Consider the following 16040-nt stretch of genomic DNA (forward strand, 5'->3'; position numbering starts at 1 on the left):
CATATGTAAATATATTTATATATATAGAAGCAAGAATTGTAAGTTAGTCATTCAAAAACGCATCTGTCTAAATTTGTAAAAAATATCATCAAAATAATTATATTCTTATAATTTCTAGAATGAGTTTAGCGAGTTTTGTATCAAACTATGCCAGAAATTCTTTTTCAGTTATGAACTTTAACTTAAGTTTAAATGTAGAAAGAGTGCCGGCAACTTATTTTTGTAATATTTCATAATTTTATTACAATATATCTTCGACTAAGTTACACACTTGCTTTAACAGCCGACATCCACGCATTAGTACACGGTTTTATAGCACTAAACACCCAAAATATACATACATATGTATGTATATGCACCAACGTTAATACTTTGTTGCTGTTAGTGTTTATTTATGTATATACACACAATAATCATATAAATGTATATACATACATATTCATATATGTATATTCATAAAATCAACTTATTTTTGTATATTTTCGTTGGTCCATTTCTTTGCTTCATGTTTTGTGCGTTGCTGTTCACGCTGTTGTTTTTGTTGCTTGTAAAATTTTCAACTTTTGCTTAAACACATTGAAGGCTATTGAACTTTTCACAGTGTAGTTGTTGTTATTATTATTAAGGCATTTTATTTATACGGCGCTGCTAAGTATGCACTCGGGCGTATACGTAACGCGGCCTACGGTTGTTGTTTCAACGTCACAACGTTCATATGTGTGTACATATTAGAGCTCCCACTCCCGGGCTCCCGAAATCCCGGGATCCCGGACTTAAAACTCCTCCCGGGATTTAAAATTAATTTCCCGGGATATTCGGGATTTTTGTCCTTTTTTTTAAACACTTTTAATTATTATTTTTTCATAAACAAAGTTGTATTTACAATAGATGAACATTGCCAAAAAACAATTAGTAAGAATTTAGTACTTTACAACACTGTTTGATCAAAGTTACAGCACTGGTTTGATCAGCTGTTAATTGTTAAAAAGTACAATACTAATGATGTTGAGAATCGCGATATCGATTTAAAAATAATCGAAAATGAAAAGGAAAAAACGTTGAAGGAAAGGTTGCAAGAAACTGTCAAAGAATCTCGCGTTTTAAAAAGAGATGTCTCATTATCAGTAGAGGAAGCGGTATCAAAGGAAATAAATTTACTTCTTGGGGGTGGCGGGCTTGGCAGCAATCTGGAGGTTGCTTGTAATTTTTTAAAGACAATACCACCAACTAGTGTCGAATGCGAGCGTTGTTTTTCAGTGTCTGGAAGCATTTGCACTAAAATCAGATCTAGTTTAAACGATAAACGATGAAACAATGGATGCGCTTGTATTTTTAAAATACTATTTAAAATTAGTTCCTACAGAAATCGGTCTGTGATTTTTATTATTTGCTTTTTGACCAAATAATGTATGTATATATAATACCAAATACATAGGTTTATTTTTAATTTAATTCATGTAACTGATTCGAAATAAAAAGTGAATTATATATTTTTTTCAATTTATAAGAAATAATAATTATTATTAAATAATAATTTTTTTTATTATAAAGAACCCAAGAATGGGCATACTTAATTGAATCTATGTAACTGATTGGAAATAAAAAAAATAATTTAATTTTTTTAAATTTATAAGCAATAATTAGCAATTTTTTTTCTCCCGTTTTTCCCGGGAACGGGAAATGAAATTTCGATATCCCGAAATCCCGGGAATTCGAAAACATTCCGGGAGTGGGAGAGTACATATATATTAAGCAATCATATACATACATACATATGTATAGGTGTAAAAAGCGATGTAATGTGTCGTTTTCATATTTACAGTTTTGATTGCCGATTTTTTCATATACAAGCTGTCATATATTTGATTACAAAATTCGGTTTTATTAAGGCGGTCATAACTTTTTTCGTTTCAACGTCAGTCTGTATTTTATTGCCTATACGTATTATTTTGTATTTTGTTGATTTTTGAATAAGTTATTTATTATGACATGAGATTTGATTGAATTTGAAATATTAGCATATTTTCTCATATACATATTTGCGCTTATGGAATGCAGGAAAAGTAGTGAAATACATTTAGACAAAATTTTGGATAATAAATATATTACAAACTATAATTTTAGGAATATAAAGTGCTATATATTTATAAAATAAATATTTTATAAAAGAAAAGCTTTAATAAAAAAGTATATAAAAAATACTTCCCATACCGGGAATCGAACCCGGGCCTTCTGGGTGAAAGCCAGATATCCTAGCCACTAGACCATATGGGATACGATTATATGTCTTCATATAAATACTTTAGTATTTGCGCTTAAGCGGATTAACATATTAATAATGCTTCCTCAAACGATTAGTGTTAGGTGAGCCGAACAAAAATCAAAAATAAGCCGAATAAAATACCAAAGGTTCAGCAAACGATATAATCATATGTATATCATTATATTATATTAAATACGAAATTATCTGAATACATTACCTAAGTTTCAGCAAACGATATATGTAATCATATATCATTATATTATATCAAACGTATATTTAGGGTTTCATATAGTCTCAAAGAGTTATAAGTTATAGCGAACCCATAATATAGCGATGAGAATTTTCTTAAACAATTGCAAAATTATATGACTTTATGATTTTACGATACTTTATGACAAGTTGTGAGTCTCCTAATTGCTTATCAATTTTTCCATATAATCCAGCTTGACAGTTATGATTGGTAAAAAATAAAATTTCCCATACCGGGAATCGAACCCGGGCCTTCTGGGTGAAAGCCAGATATCCTAGCCACTAGACCATATGGGATATATGGAAACCAATCAATAAACTTACACATATACTAAAGAAAAGTTAGATAAAACTTCCTACAAATTTATCAAATTTTCAAATTTAGATACTTATTCGAAAAATATAAAAGAAAGATTAGATAAAACTTCCCACAAATTTATAAAATTTTCAAAATTAGTTACTTCTAAAAACAGGGTGTGGGCTGAACAACAAAAATAGTATAGGTATTCAAAGTGCTCAGAGCAAAGCAATAAATGGGTATGTCTTTGGTATAAAAAGCTGTGTTTTGTTTTGACAATTTAGTAAGCATTTGTTGATAAGATCTTTCAAAATATTTCTACGTTCAACAGGGTATATTCAGTTTGCCACACCAAAAATGAAACATCGGAGATCCTACTATAAATATAATCGGCATGACAAGTTTAGTCAACTTAGGCATTTTTTTGTCCGTCTGTTTCTTCGTCTGTCTGTACATACGCGAGATAGTCCTTCATCTTTGAGATATTGATCTGAAATCTTGCGAAAGTTCTTTTTTCCCAAATAAGTTGTTCATTTAAATCAGGCACAGAGTGTTACCTAAAGCAGCGCTATAATCTCCGCAGAAATTTCTTAGATTAGAATTCTATAGCATGTAGCTCCATTCAAACGGAACGTTCAAAATCAAGACCTTGTGTAGACAACTTGTTCATTTATAAAGATATCTAAACTAAACTCAGCGCAAAGTATTACCTAAAGCTTTGCTACAATCTTCGGAGTAATTGTTCCGATCGGACCATTATAGCATATAGCTGTCATACAAACAGAACAAAATCAAGTCCTTGTTTAGAAAACTTGTTCATTTGTTGAGATATCTTAACTAAATATGTCATGAATTATAACCTAAAGAAAAGATATAATCTACGAAGAAATGGTGCAGATCGGATCACCATAGCATATAGCTGCCATATAAACTGAGCGTTCAAAATCAAGCACTTGTATGAAAAACTTTTTCATTTTTCGAGAAATGTTAACCAAATTTGATATAGATTATCACCAAAGCAATGCTACATTCTCCAAAGAAACTTTTCAAATCGGATCACTATAGCATATAGCTGCCATATAAGCTAACCGCCCAAAATTAAGTACTTCTGTGGAACCTCTTGTATTTTTGTTGTTTCTATTACATTCAATTTCAAATTTTTTTTTCAGTGCAGCATTTTGTCAATCAAAATTGTTTGTAATCAACATCAACGCTACAGCTACATTTGTTGTCAATCATTAGTAGCTTTGCTGTTGGTTGTGCCACTGCAAGTGCGCGCGTATCAATCACCGTTATCAGTGCGGTGCACAGTCGCATTTTTATTTTCATTACACTACACCGTTCGTTATTATTGTCATAACATTTTATGATTTTTATTAGTTTTAGGTGCAATTTTGATTGCCAAGCCGAGCAGCAGCAGCACATTTACCGACAATTTGCAACATGCGCTGGCAACCGAGCGGCAACATCAAACGGCGCAAATATATTGTATGCAAGACATTTATTGATATGAGTATTGCTATATTCGCTAATGTCAACACCAGCGTTGTTGTTGTTGTAGTTGAGCGTTACTTTACTGCTGGTTGTAGCGGCAATGTTGTGTTTGCATTGTTGTTGTTGCGACATAAACACTTTGCCACAGTTGTATGTGAGCGAGTTCACATCCGATTTCCCGACTGCCGCGCGTACATAAGTATATATACATACACACACACACGGAGTAGCCCGTCAGTGACTGTCAGTGTGCCGGAAGCAGCTGTCGTCAAGCGCTCAAACGCTGTTGCCATCCGCCATTCGCCAACCGTATCGTAAAAAAGTTGCAATAAAAATTATTATTGCAATGCTGTCAATTGCTCTGTCGCGCGCTGTGCTGCGCTCTTTACGCTTATGCCCGCGCACTGCAGCCGACCGTTGTATGCTGCGGGCGCATGGTCGTTCGTTGCGCGCCAATATTGCCATACTGTTTATTATTTTTGCTTCACTGTAATAATAGTCTTCGTCGAGCCATTAAATGTTGCAGCTGCTTTCAGCTGTTGCTGTTGCTAACACCGCTGACGCTCAGCGCTGATGACGCTGCGCGCCGTCGCTTAGTTGGGCGCATTTTCCTCGAATATTTTATACGATTTCCTGGCTGATATTTGCAGCTCGACTATCTCTGTGTTTATTCGGCAGCTTTCTTTTTGCCTCGCAGTGGTTCTGTTGGATTTTCTTCATTGCCATTTATTTGTTTTTATTATTTTTTGTTTGTGTGCTTTTCGCAATACTCTTTCGCAGTACGCCGCTCTGTGCCATAAATGGCACACATAAAATTTTATAAGCTCATCAATAAAAACAGTTGTTCCACTTTGAAATGCGTTTGTGTGCTTTTCACCGTTATTTTTTCTGTGTTGTTTCTTTCACTGCTGTGTTTAGTTTGCTCTGTTTCTTGTTGTTTTATTTTTTTTTTCTGACGTATGATTCAGTTTATTTTAATGTTGCCATCCAGTTAGGGAAGAGTTATTTTATTGGCAATTTTACTTTCGAACTTTTTAAGCCATTAAATTTTAAATCGATATTTATTAAATTTATGAAAATCATTACGATTTAATTCTTCCTTTGTATTGAGTTCGCAGTTTTAACCGCATGCCATGTATTTATATGATTGTCTATTGCGAATGCATAGAGCGTGTACTATATGCATACATTTCGAGTAAGGCCAGGCATTGAACCGAGTGCGAGTTCGTGCATTACGACCGGGATATAATCGATATTTATGGCAGCATATTTGGAAAGTTTTGTTAAAATAATGAAACTAAATAGTTAGTGCACTGGATTTAAGTAAGTTGCGCTTTGTAATTGTAGGAAAAATAGCTGACTTTGTTGTTTGCTGTGGCTGTGACTGCTGCTTGCAGAAGTGTAAAGTTAATATAAAGCGAATGTTACTTAGTAGAAACAACAACAAGAAAAAAACAGCTAACTGAAGCTAAAATATGCTTCATAGGTATATTTTTTATAGCAACAAAGCGTAAAAAAATATTTAGCTTGATTTTGATCGGTCAGTTTGTATGGCAGCTATATGTTATAGTGATCCGATCTGAACAATATGTTCGGATATTACAGTTATGGCTTAGAAAATAATCTACACCAAATTTCGTGCAGATACATAGTTTAATAAAAAAGTTTTTCATTAAAGAACTTGAGTTTGATCGTTCAGTTTGTTTGACAGCTATATGCTATAGTGGTTCGATCTGAAGAATTTCTTCGGATATTACAGATATGGCTAAGAGAATAATCTGTACCAAATTTCGTGTAGATAAATTTTCAAATAAACAAGTTTTCCATACAAGGACTTGAGTTATATCGGTCAGTTTGTATGGCAGCTATCTGCTATAGTTATTCGATCTGAACAATTTCTGCGGATATTAGAGTTATGGCTTAGGAAATAATCTTTACCAAATTTGGTGAAGATAACCTGTAAAATAGAAGGGTTTTCCCATACAAGGACTTCAGCTCGATCGGTCAGTTTGTATGACAGCTATCCTCTGTAGGTATCCGCTCTACACTTTTTTGCGGATATTGCAGCACTTTCTTGTGTGATAATCTATGCCAAATTTTGTAAAGATATCTTATCAAATAAAAAACTTTTCCATACAAGGACTTGAGTTCGATCGGATAAGTTTTATGAAAGTTTTGTTCTACGCTTGTCTGATATCAGCGGTTCCGACAAAAGAGGTGCTTCTTGGAGAGAAAAGGTTGTTTGTAGCCTTTTTGTAAGTTTATTATATCTGTAATTTTAATTCTACAATTATGTTTTAACATTTTTTAATTAGAACATTTTTTCAAAATATTTTTTAGTTATGCTATTTAAAAAAAAAATATTTTGGTTAGTTTTTTAATTTTTTTTGGTTCGAAATTTTTTTAAAAAAGTTTTATTGGTTGAAAATGTTTAAAATTTTTTTTTTTTGGGTTAGAAATGTTTTTTAAAAATTTTTTTGGTTCGAAATTTTTTTAAACAAGTTTTGTTGGTTGAAAATGTTTAAAAAATTGTTTTTTTGGGTTAGAAATTTTTTTGGTTCGAATTTTTTTTACAAAATTGTTTGGTTAGAAAATAGTTTTAAAAAATTTTTGGTTCGAAAATTTTTTCAAACAATTTTTTGTTTGAAAAATTTTTAAAGATAAAGAAAAATAATTTTTTTGGTAACAAAATTTTTTAACACCGTAAGAAAATTTTTTCAAAAAAAAATTTTTGGATCCAAATTTCTTTAAAAATTAAAAAAATTTTTTGTTTGTTGAAAAAATGCTCAAAAATTTTTCGAAAACTATAAGAAAATTTTATGGTAAGAAAATTTTTTCAATAAATTTTTTGATTCGAAAATTTTTTTAAAATTAAGAAAAAATTTGTTTTGTAAGAAAATGCTCAACAAATTTTTTAAAACTGTAAGAGGCAGCTTAAGTAAGTCTATTTTACCTACCAACCAAGCTTTTAAAATTTTTATCATGATTGCTAATAAAAATCGTCTCTTCCATTCACGTCCCCTCAAAATAGACGTTAAAAAATCATTTTCAATTAAACCTTAATACACAGCCTGCATTAACAAACTCATAATTCAAGCAGCGCAAATAAAAGCCTGCACACCGCGCCGCCTGCACAAAGCAGGCTACAACAACAAAAATACAAAAGCAGTACAGCAAGCATTACTTAAGTCATTTCTTTACTCAAAACTTCCATTTACTTATGTAAGTTTATTTTCATTGGTTGTAAATGTTGTTATTGTTTTTATTTGTGTTTCGTATTTGGTGTTTTTCTTTTGAACATCAAATATGTTGACACTTTTAACATTATTGCGAAATGTTGACAGCGTTTGTTGAGCAAAGTGTCGAGGAAATTAAGTTAAAACGGCACTTAGCCATTGCAAATATGCAAACAAAGAAGTGCAGATACAAGCAAGAGCAATAAGTACATATATACATACGTATATGTGTGTGTGGATAAATATATATCTCGCTTGCGAAGATATGCATTAAAAGACGTTATCGCTGACTGAAGACGCAAGGCACACCCACTTGATGACGCACAGACTTACTGACATACATACATATGTACATATGTCTTTATACTTTGCTTTCTGTTGAGGAAGTATGTGCATAACCACTTGCGCATACATACATACACACTTAGTTGATATTAATATAATATTTACGTTCACGCGCTGTCACGCTTGTGTTTTAGCGAAAATGTAAACAATTATGCACATCTTTATAGAAAAATATTTCTTTTACTTGTACTTAAGTATTTGTACACATGTACTTACATATAGTATATGTACATACATATATAATTATATCTCCTTAGCATTTTTACATGCTCGCCTAACCATTAGCATGTACTTAGACAATATTTTCCTCACTTCGTTGCTTATTTGCTTTGAAAATCGCTTAGAGCCAAGCAACTGCCATGATTTCCTTCCTTCCTCGTTTCTCGACGCTTCTGTTGCTGTCGTGATACTTTGCTTTGAAAGAGCTCAGAAAATTGCTTCTAAGAAATAAAAAATGTGAACTTTTAGATTAAAAAAAAATATGCCGAAGTGGAAAAAAGTATGATGAAGCTTTAGAAAATATTTCGGCAATATAAAAGAAGTCATGTCATTTGCATACAATTTTAAAGTGATATCTTGAAATTTCTCTTACCGACTGTTTTTCATATAGGGTTTCCCAATAAGTGTGATATGATTTCTTAAAAAAGGCACTCTAATTGTTAAGAAAATTCGAATGTTCTTTATTTAAGTTGAAGTACAATCGTTACAATTAAGTTCTGAATATAACATCATTCAAATGGCTTCCACAACTTCTCTTACAGTAACGAATGCGATAAACCCAATTTTCAAATATGTTTTCTACTAAATCAAGTCGTTTGTCATGAATAGCACGTTCAATATTAACGTCTAAATCTTGATGAGATCAATGACCTCACATAATTAACTTCCAAAGCTTGAAGATAGTCTGGTTTATAACTAAAAACCAATGACTTCAAAAAACTCCACAAGATGTAGTCTAATGGCGTTAAATCAAAACTTCTTGATGGCCATTTAATGTCACAATTTCTTGAAATAATCAAATCTCCCAAGTCTGCTCGTAATGATTGGATTGCCATCAGATATACCGAGCTCCATTGACAGTAACGATGTTAACAGCTTCATTTCAAAGAAGTGCGGATCGTTGATTCCAACAGACCAAACACCACATCAAGCTGTCAATTTAGGTAAATGTAATAGTTGTTCATGAATAATTTGTGGTCTTTCTGCGCACCAGAATCGACAGTTTTGTTTATTTACCGCATCACTCAGCTGAAAGTGCGCCTCATTGGATAAGGTGATTTTATTTAAAAAAAATCGTTATCGATTTCAAGTTGTTCCAAAGCAATATCGGGAAATTCACAACGTTTAAGGTAGTTCAATGGCTTCAGTTCTTTAGTGAGCTTAAATCCTTTCTCGAAATCCGTCAGGTTGTTGTTTGGGACAGTCTTGGAATCGACAAATTTCGGTCTTCAGCAACACTTGCCTAGACAACAGTAATATTTTCATTACTTCAAGCGGTTCTAAAGAGATCTTCGCGTAACGAAAAAACGCCTGAAACCTGCCACAAGTTTATTGAGGTGGCTAATATTAATTCCAAACAATTCGCTGGGTTCGTAAAAAGTATGGCAACCGAGCGGCTTTAACCTTAGTATGACGAAAGCTGTACAATGGAGGGGAAAGTGAGTGTCTAGCTGCTTCCACCTCAACTTCCTTACTGCAACTTTGAACAAACCAACGCCGCGTTAGTTTATTAGGATAGTGTCCATTTATAGTGTGATCCATTTCGAGGTTCCCTTCTTTAAAAAAAAAAAAAAAAAACACAGAAACTTCAAATTCAATGTGGAATGTTTATTATCACTTGAAAATATAAAACCATTATCATTGCGGTGAAGTAAACCTTGTGCTAAGAATATATCAATGGACCTTTTCTATTCCACTCTGTGCCAAAAGGCTTTCGAAACCTCACCAGTGCTGTTTGCTGACCAATGCTTGCTGAATTCGCGCGAATTCTATAGGTCCAGCAGCCGAATGCAAGCTCATTTGCTTTGTAATATCCGACGATGCCGCTGTGGCCAGGCACCGAGACAAGTTTAATATGGGAAATCTTGACGCTACTGGTAGTGAGGTCAGGTATATTTTGACCAGCTTTGAGTCCACAGAGAGCGAGCTCAAAGCCTGTAAAGCAGCTCCACTATCAGTGTGGATGCAAAAGCCGCACTGCGGAGAAGTACATCTGCTGCTACCTAGCTGGCTGCAACTTCTTCTTGAAAGCCGCTACAGTGGTTTGGCAATCTGGAGTTGATTGTAAGCTCTCGACAGAAGACTTCCCATCAACCTTCCTCTTCCAACTATCCATGAAAAGGCTCACTGTACCGCTGTTCCTGCGCCTCAGCGCGGAGAATATCTATAATGTGTCCAGTTTTCCGGAGCCGAGCGCCCTACACTAGACAATTACAACTAGAACATTATCACAGCGTTTGGTGAGAGTTGTTGAGTATAACTCACCTTCTTCACCCGCTATTCAAAATTGGACTTTTATAGTAGATTGCTATCAAGTATGAGGCTCAAATACTTCGCTTTTTCGACAAGGTGAAATCAAGAGCCGCTCAATAAAGGAAGTGGTGCTTCCGAGTTTTTATACCTTCTCTAAAATAAACCCAGTTCAGTTTTATTTGAACTGACAGCTAAGTCGATTGTTTTCGCCCAGCTAGCTACCACATTTTGGTACCTTTGTGTTAACTCATAGACGGAGTTCAGGATTTTTCTTTCAAGCATGAGAGCAACATCATCAGCATATAATAATGTATGCATGAAAATTTTCAGTTTTTCTTTAAAATGATCAGGGCCATGATTTGTATCCAAATCATAGCTACAATCTCCGAGTATATTGTTCAGGTCGGACCATTATAGCATATAGCTGCCATACGAACTAAACGTTCAAAATCGAGTCTGTGTATAGAAAACTTCTTCTTTTTAAGAGATACCTTAACTAAATTCGGCACAGAGTATTACCCAAAGCGGAGCTGCATTCTCCACAAAAATTGTTCACATCGGATCAATATAGCCTATAGCTGCCATACAAACTGATCGATCACACTCAAGTTGTTTTATGGAAACCTTTTTTGTTCGTCAAGATATCTTCACAAAATTTGACAAAGATTAATGTCCCAGCAGACATTGCTACAATCTCCGAAAAAATTGCTCAGATTGGTCTACTTTACAACCACACATGCTCCATTTTAAATAAACAAAAACATATTCTTACGTCAATCTTCAGCTTTCAATCATATGTAATTTTGCAATATAAAAGCACTAACCATCCATTGCCAGAAGCACTTAAAAATTATCTAAGAACACAACCTTTGCGCCTGGAAATCATTTTAATTTAACTCATACATATTTGACATAACCTAAAAAATTCAATGGGCTTTATGCAACTTTATAAAAACAAATGAATGTAATTGCCAGAAGCATTTGTGTTTGCGCGGCTGTGTGTGTGCGAGTTCAAGAGGTTAATGAAAGCACAAACGCCACTTACAGCAACGCACACTTCCGCCATGTGTGTGTGTATGCCACACGAAAATTACGTCGTTTGTATGCCGAGTGAGTTTTTCAACGCTTAAGCGCCACTTAGCAGGGCAACTAATATGCCAATTCAAGCGTAGCGGCAGGCGCACACACAAAACAATATTTTGTACATCTATGCAAGTATGTATGCATGTGTGTATGTGTGTATTTCTGTATGAATTTTGAATTTGCACGTCGTTCGCTCGCTATGCCACCCTCGCCTTTCGTCATTTTGATGCGTGAAACCACATTTGTGCGCCATTCAGTTTGCCAACTTCATTTAAATTTCATAATTTTATTGTGCACTCAAAGGCAGGCAGCGCACAAATAATCAAAATAACAGTAACAGAAAATAAGTAAAGCAAATAAAGCAAATATGTGCAGAGTTTCGTTTTTTAATCTGTGAAAGTGAATTTCAAATGAGAAGCACATACATGCACAGATACGAGTGTAGATGAGGCGCAATGTTGAGAGTATTGGGTGTGCCACAACTTCCCAGCGCCCCCTGTGTATGTATGTAGTATGTGTGTTCATACACATATTAAGACTGTATTTGTCATCTGTCACAGCTGTAATTCATGCGTTATGGCATTTGGGGGTAAAGCAACATGTTTAAAGGAAATTATAAAATGCGTATATTAAAAATACAATCAAGTAAGCTGTAAATAAAGTCATACATAAATCGCAGAATTGCGGCTGTTACTTATTTGCTTTGTGCCACATTAAATATGCATGCTTGCCAATAGCTGGGAAGCATGCTTTTATGCTTTCCAATATTTTACAAAATCCATTTATGCATAAATTGTCAAGAAGGAGCTGCGGCTTCAGTGTATATGCTAAAAATCTGTATACATATCGTCACCTAAAATGCGAAACAAAGTATCATCACAAAAAAAATTGAAAATCGTTGTCAAGTATATAGTAACCAATATAGAACCATTTTATAACCAAAACTCAAATTTTGTTTCAATATGAGTGATTTTTATTATATCGTTTATATTTTGCATTTTAGTTGACTATTTGCTCTTAGCGATATTAAAAAATTGTGCGCATTTATTAGGTGCTACACAACGTATACGCAACTCTGGTGCAATATTAAAATTTCTTATACTAACTAATTATATAATAATATTATATACTAAATTATATTGTATTATATAATAAAACCACCTAAATGCTTATTAAATGTTGAACAGGGCATATAAATTTTGAATAGCTGTCGCTGATATCGGACCACTATAGCATATTGCTGCCATATAAACTAAACACTCAAATACAAGTGCTTGTATGGAAAACTTTTTTACTACACCAGATATCCGCACGAAATTTGGCAGGAATCATTGGTGAGTACAACCATATAATATACTGATAAATTTTTCAAATCGGACCACTATAGCAAATAGCTGCCATACAAACTGAACTACCAGTACAAAGCTCTTGTATGGAAAACTTTTTATTTATTAATATATTTTCACGAAATTTGGCATGGAACATTACACAGTGCAACGCTATAATATTCTATCAAATTTCTCAAATCGGTCCACTATAGCATATAGCTGCCATACAAACTGAACTGCTCCTATAAAGTACTTGTATGGAGAACTTTTGTATTTGTAAAGATATCTTCACGATATTTAGCATGAATCATTGCTCGGAGCAACTTTATAATATTCTAATAAATTTCTCAAATCGAACCACTATAGCATATAGCTGCCATACAAATTGCACCACCAGTATAAAGTTCTTATATGGAAAAATCTTTTATTTGTGAATATATCTGGACGAAATTTGGCACGGTTTATTGCCCAAATCTATAATAAAATATACTCAGAATTTTTTCAGATCAGACAACTAAAGCATATAGCTCCCATACACGCTTAACGATCAAACACAAGTTTTTGTAGTGAAAACTCTTTTTGTGATGAGATATCGTCACGAAATTCGCCATGGATTTTTCTCTAAAGCAACCGTATACTCTCCGAAAAAATTGTTCAAATCAGACCAATATAATATATAGCTGTCATACAAACTGAACTTTCAAAAACAAGTTGTTGTATGGAAAACTTTTTTATTTGACATGAAATCTTCACACAATTTGGCATGGAGCTTTCTCTAAGATAACAATATAACCTCACAAGAAATTGTTAAAATCGGACCGATCTAGCATATAGCTGCCATACAAGTTGGACTTTCAAAAACAAGTTCTTGTATGGAAAACCTTTTCCTTGATGAGATATTTTTAAGAAATTTGTTTTGCCTTGCTCTCCAAAGCAATGCTATAATATCTGGAAGTAAACTTTAATTTGTTTTTACTAACGTTCTTCATCCTACCAAAATCATATTAACTAAAGGAGTGTAGTAAGTTTCGATACTAAGCTTTCCTGTCAAGTGCTTGACTGTTTTACCTAATCATCCAACAATATACTTTGCATTCAATATCTGATAGTGCGATTTTTTATTTATCCTGATTCACTACTCTCCTGTTAGTGACTATAAAATTGATCAAGCCAACTCTGCACCTTCACGATTATTGCAGCAATTGCAATCCCCTAGAAGCTACACACTTTAAATCGCAAGAAAAATACAAATATCTTTCCTTTTCTCTTATATTTCTCATCCTGTTAGCCTCCACATACAAGCACATCCTTCATTTATGGCTCCTAAGCTCTTTTTCATAGCGCAACATTTAAGTACATAAATCTCAAGAACTTTGATGTACGCCGAGAAAGATTCGCCTGGTCGAAATCACAAATTAATATTGATCAGCACAGCTGCAATTTTAGCAGTTCATATTTTAAAGACAAATACGAAACAGAAGTAGAACATAAAAGCGCAAACACACTTTGCTACAACTGCAAACACTTGCATGTCGACTTTGCGCATACACGCACACCCAAACACACATTCGTGCGCACTTGCTAAGACAGACAGTTTACTCTTTTAGCCACTAGAGTCCGAAAATTTTCCACGCCACATTATATTGAGCAGATTTAGTTTTCTTTGCAGTTTATATCCACGACGCTGGCAACTTGCAACACTTGCACATTGCCGCGCACAGACACGCAAGCGCTTATGTGTTTGCGTTGCGAAACTTTTCCTATACATTTCACAATTTTTACTTTACTCCATTTCCACTTATTTTTCATTGTGTGCGCAATTGTTGCTGCTCCGGCGCTGCACGCACGCACTCACTCACTCGCCGGCAGTTACTTGTGTCGCTGTTGCATTAAGACGATAAAGTACTTAAAGTTCTTTGCGAGCTTGCAACGGAGTCGACGTGCCGCCCGCACGCCCCAGCCGCAAACTCCGCTCAAAATTTTAACATTTCATGTAGGAAGCTGCTTGTTTGCATTTGTTTGCCACATGGCTTTAGGGGCAGTGTTGTGTGTGTGGGCGGGGGGTGGCAGCGTTGCTCGAGTCACACACCACCACCGCTTGTGCTATCACTTCCATAGCCGGCGGTTGTATAATTCATTGCTACTTGCGTGCCTGCTTGTTTATGTATGTATGTATGTGTGTGTGTTGCTTGTTTGTATCAGCGTTAGTAGTACCGTTACACACGCATATACACCTATTTGCTTGTAGTTTATGTTGCTGTTGTTATTGATGCTGCAAAAGTTTATCTGCGCTCCACTATTGTTTCAGTGGCTTTGCTCTTGCTGCTGTTGTTGTTGGTGTTGTTGCTATTATTGCTGCTGTTGTCGAGCAGTTGGAAATGCGTAAACTTTTCAATTTGACCAAAAGGCAGCGCACAAACTACTTCAGAAACAGCTCGACGTACGGAACCGAACCAAAGTGAGTCGAAGTGAATTTGCGCAAAGCGCCAAAAGAAAAATGTTAAGTATACGCCATGGTGTTTGCTGGCAGTAAAGTGAACACAAATCCATTACACTGACGAAAATGTGTGGTTTTGTACGCAAAAAAAAAAAAATAAACTGAAATGTGTTAAATTAAGTGAATTATATGGAATAAATAATTAAAATTATTGTAGATTCATTAAAATTTAAATTATATTATATAAATTATTGAAACTGATAGTTAGTTCTTTTATTAACTAAGTGGAAAAGTATTAAAATGTAATTTAATTATTTATTGAACTGTTTAAATTATTACAATCCATATAGCTTTTTCCCCAAATTAAGCAGTGATTAATTAAAATTAAAATTTAATTATTTAAATTTTTGAAATCTTTAATTGTTTTTTGTAGTTAAATAGTCAATTATTAGAAATTCATTAAAATTTAAATTATTGAAATCAATAAGTTGTTATTGTTTTTTAATAAAATAGTAAATTATTTGAAATTAATTAAAATTTTAATTAAATTATTTATGATATTGAAATATATCACTTTTTAATTTTTCGAATTAAGTAGTAAATTACTGGAAATTAATTTAAATTCAAATTAATTTTTTTAATTAATTAAAACAAGAATTTGTTTTTTTTTTAATTAATTAGTAAATTATTACAAATTAATTAAACTTTAAATTATGTTATTGGAATTTATTATTAAATATATACTCTATTTTTTATTAAGAGGTAAATTTTTTGAAATTAATTAAAGCTTTAATTAAATTATTGCAATTTAAAATTTGTTTTTGTTTTCAAATTA

At 33.5% G+C, this 16040-nt stretch overlaps 1 long non-coding RNA gene and 2 other non-coding genes across 6 annotated transcripts in view; 1 reads left to right on the forward strand and 2 right to left on the reverse strand.

Annotated features, from left to right (window-relative positions):
• The window catches only part of LOC126761176 (uncharacterized), a 302754-nt gene that overhangs the window by 270050 nt on the left and 16664 nt on the right, over positions 1 to 16040 (forward strand). For 2 of the 4 annotated variants that reach the window (XR_007667332.1, XR_007667334.1), the window contains exon 7: positions 12628 to 12774. The exons of the other annotated variants lie outside the window; for them this stretch is intronic. This is a non-coding gene — a long non-coding RNA (uncharacterized LOC126761176). The remainder of the gene's footprint in view (positions 1 to 12627; positions 12775 to 16040) is intronic. 4 annotated transcript variants of the gene reach the window in all.
• Trnae-uuc (transfer RNA glutamic acid (anticodon UUC)) lies at positions 2203 to 2274 on the reverse strand. The gene has a single exon. It is a non-coding gene; the product is annotated as a tRNA-Glu (tRNA).
• On the reverse strand, positions 2738 to 2809 carry Trnae-uuc (transfer RNA glutamic acid (anticodon UUC)). Its single transcript has one exon. It is a non-coding gene; the product is annotated as a tRNA-Glu (tRNA).

Source organism: Bactrocera neohumeralis, chromosome 6, assembly GCF_024586455.1.
Source record: "Bactrocera neohumeralis isolate Rockhampton chromosome 6, APGP_CSIRO_Bneo_wtdbg2-racon-allhic-juicebox.fasta_v2, whole genome shotgun sequence".
Lineage (NCBI taxonomy): Eukaryota > Metazoa > Arthropoda > Insecta > Diptera > Tephritidae > Bactrocera > Bactrocera neohumeralis.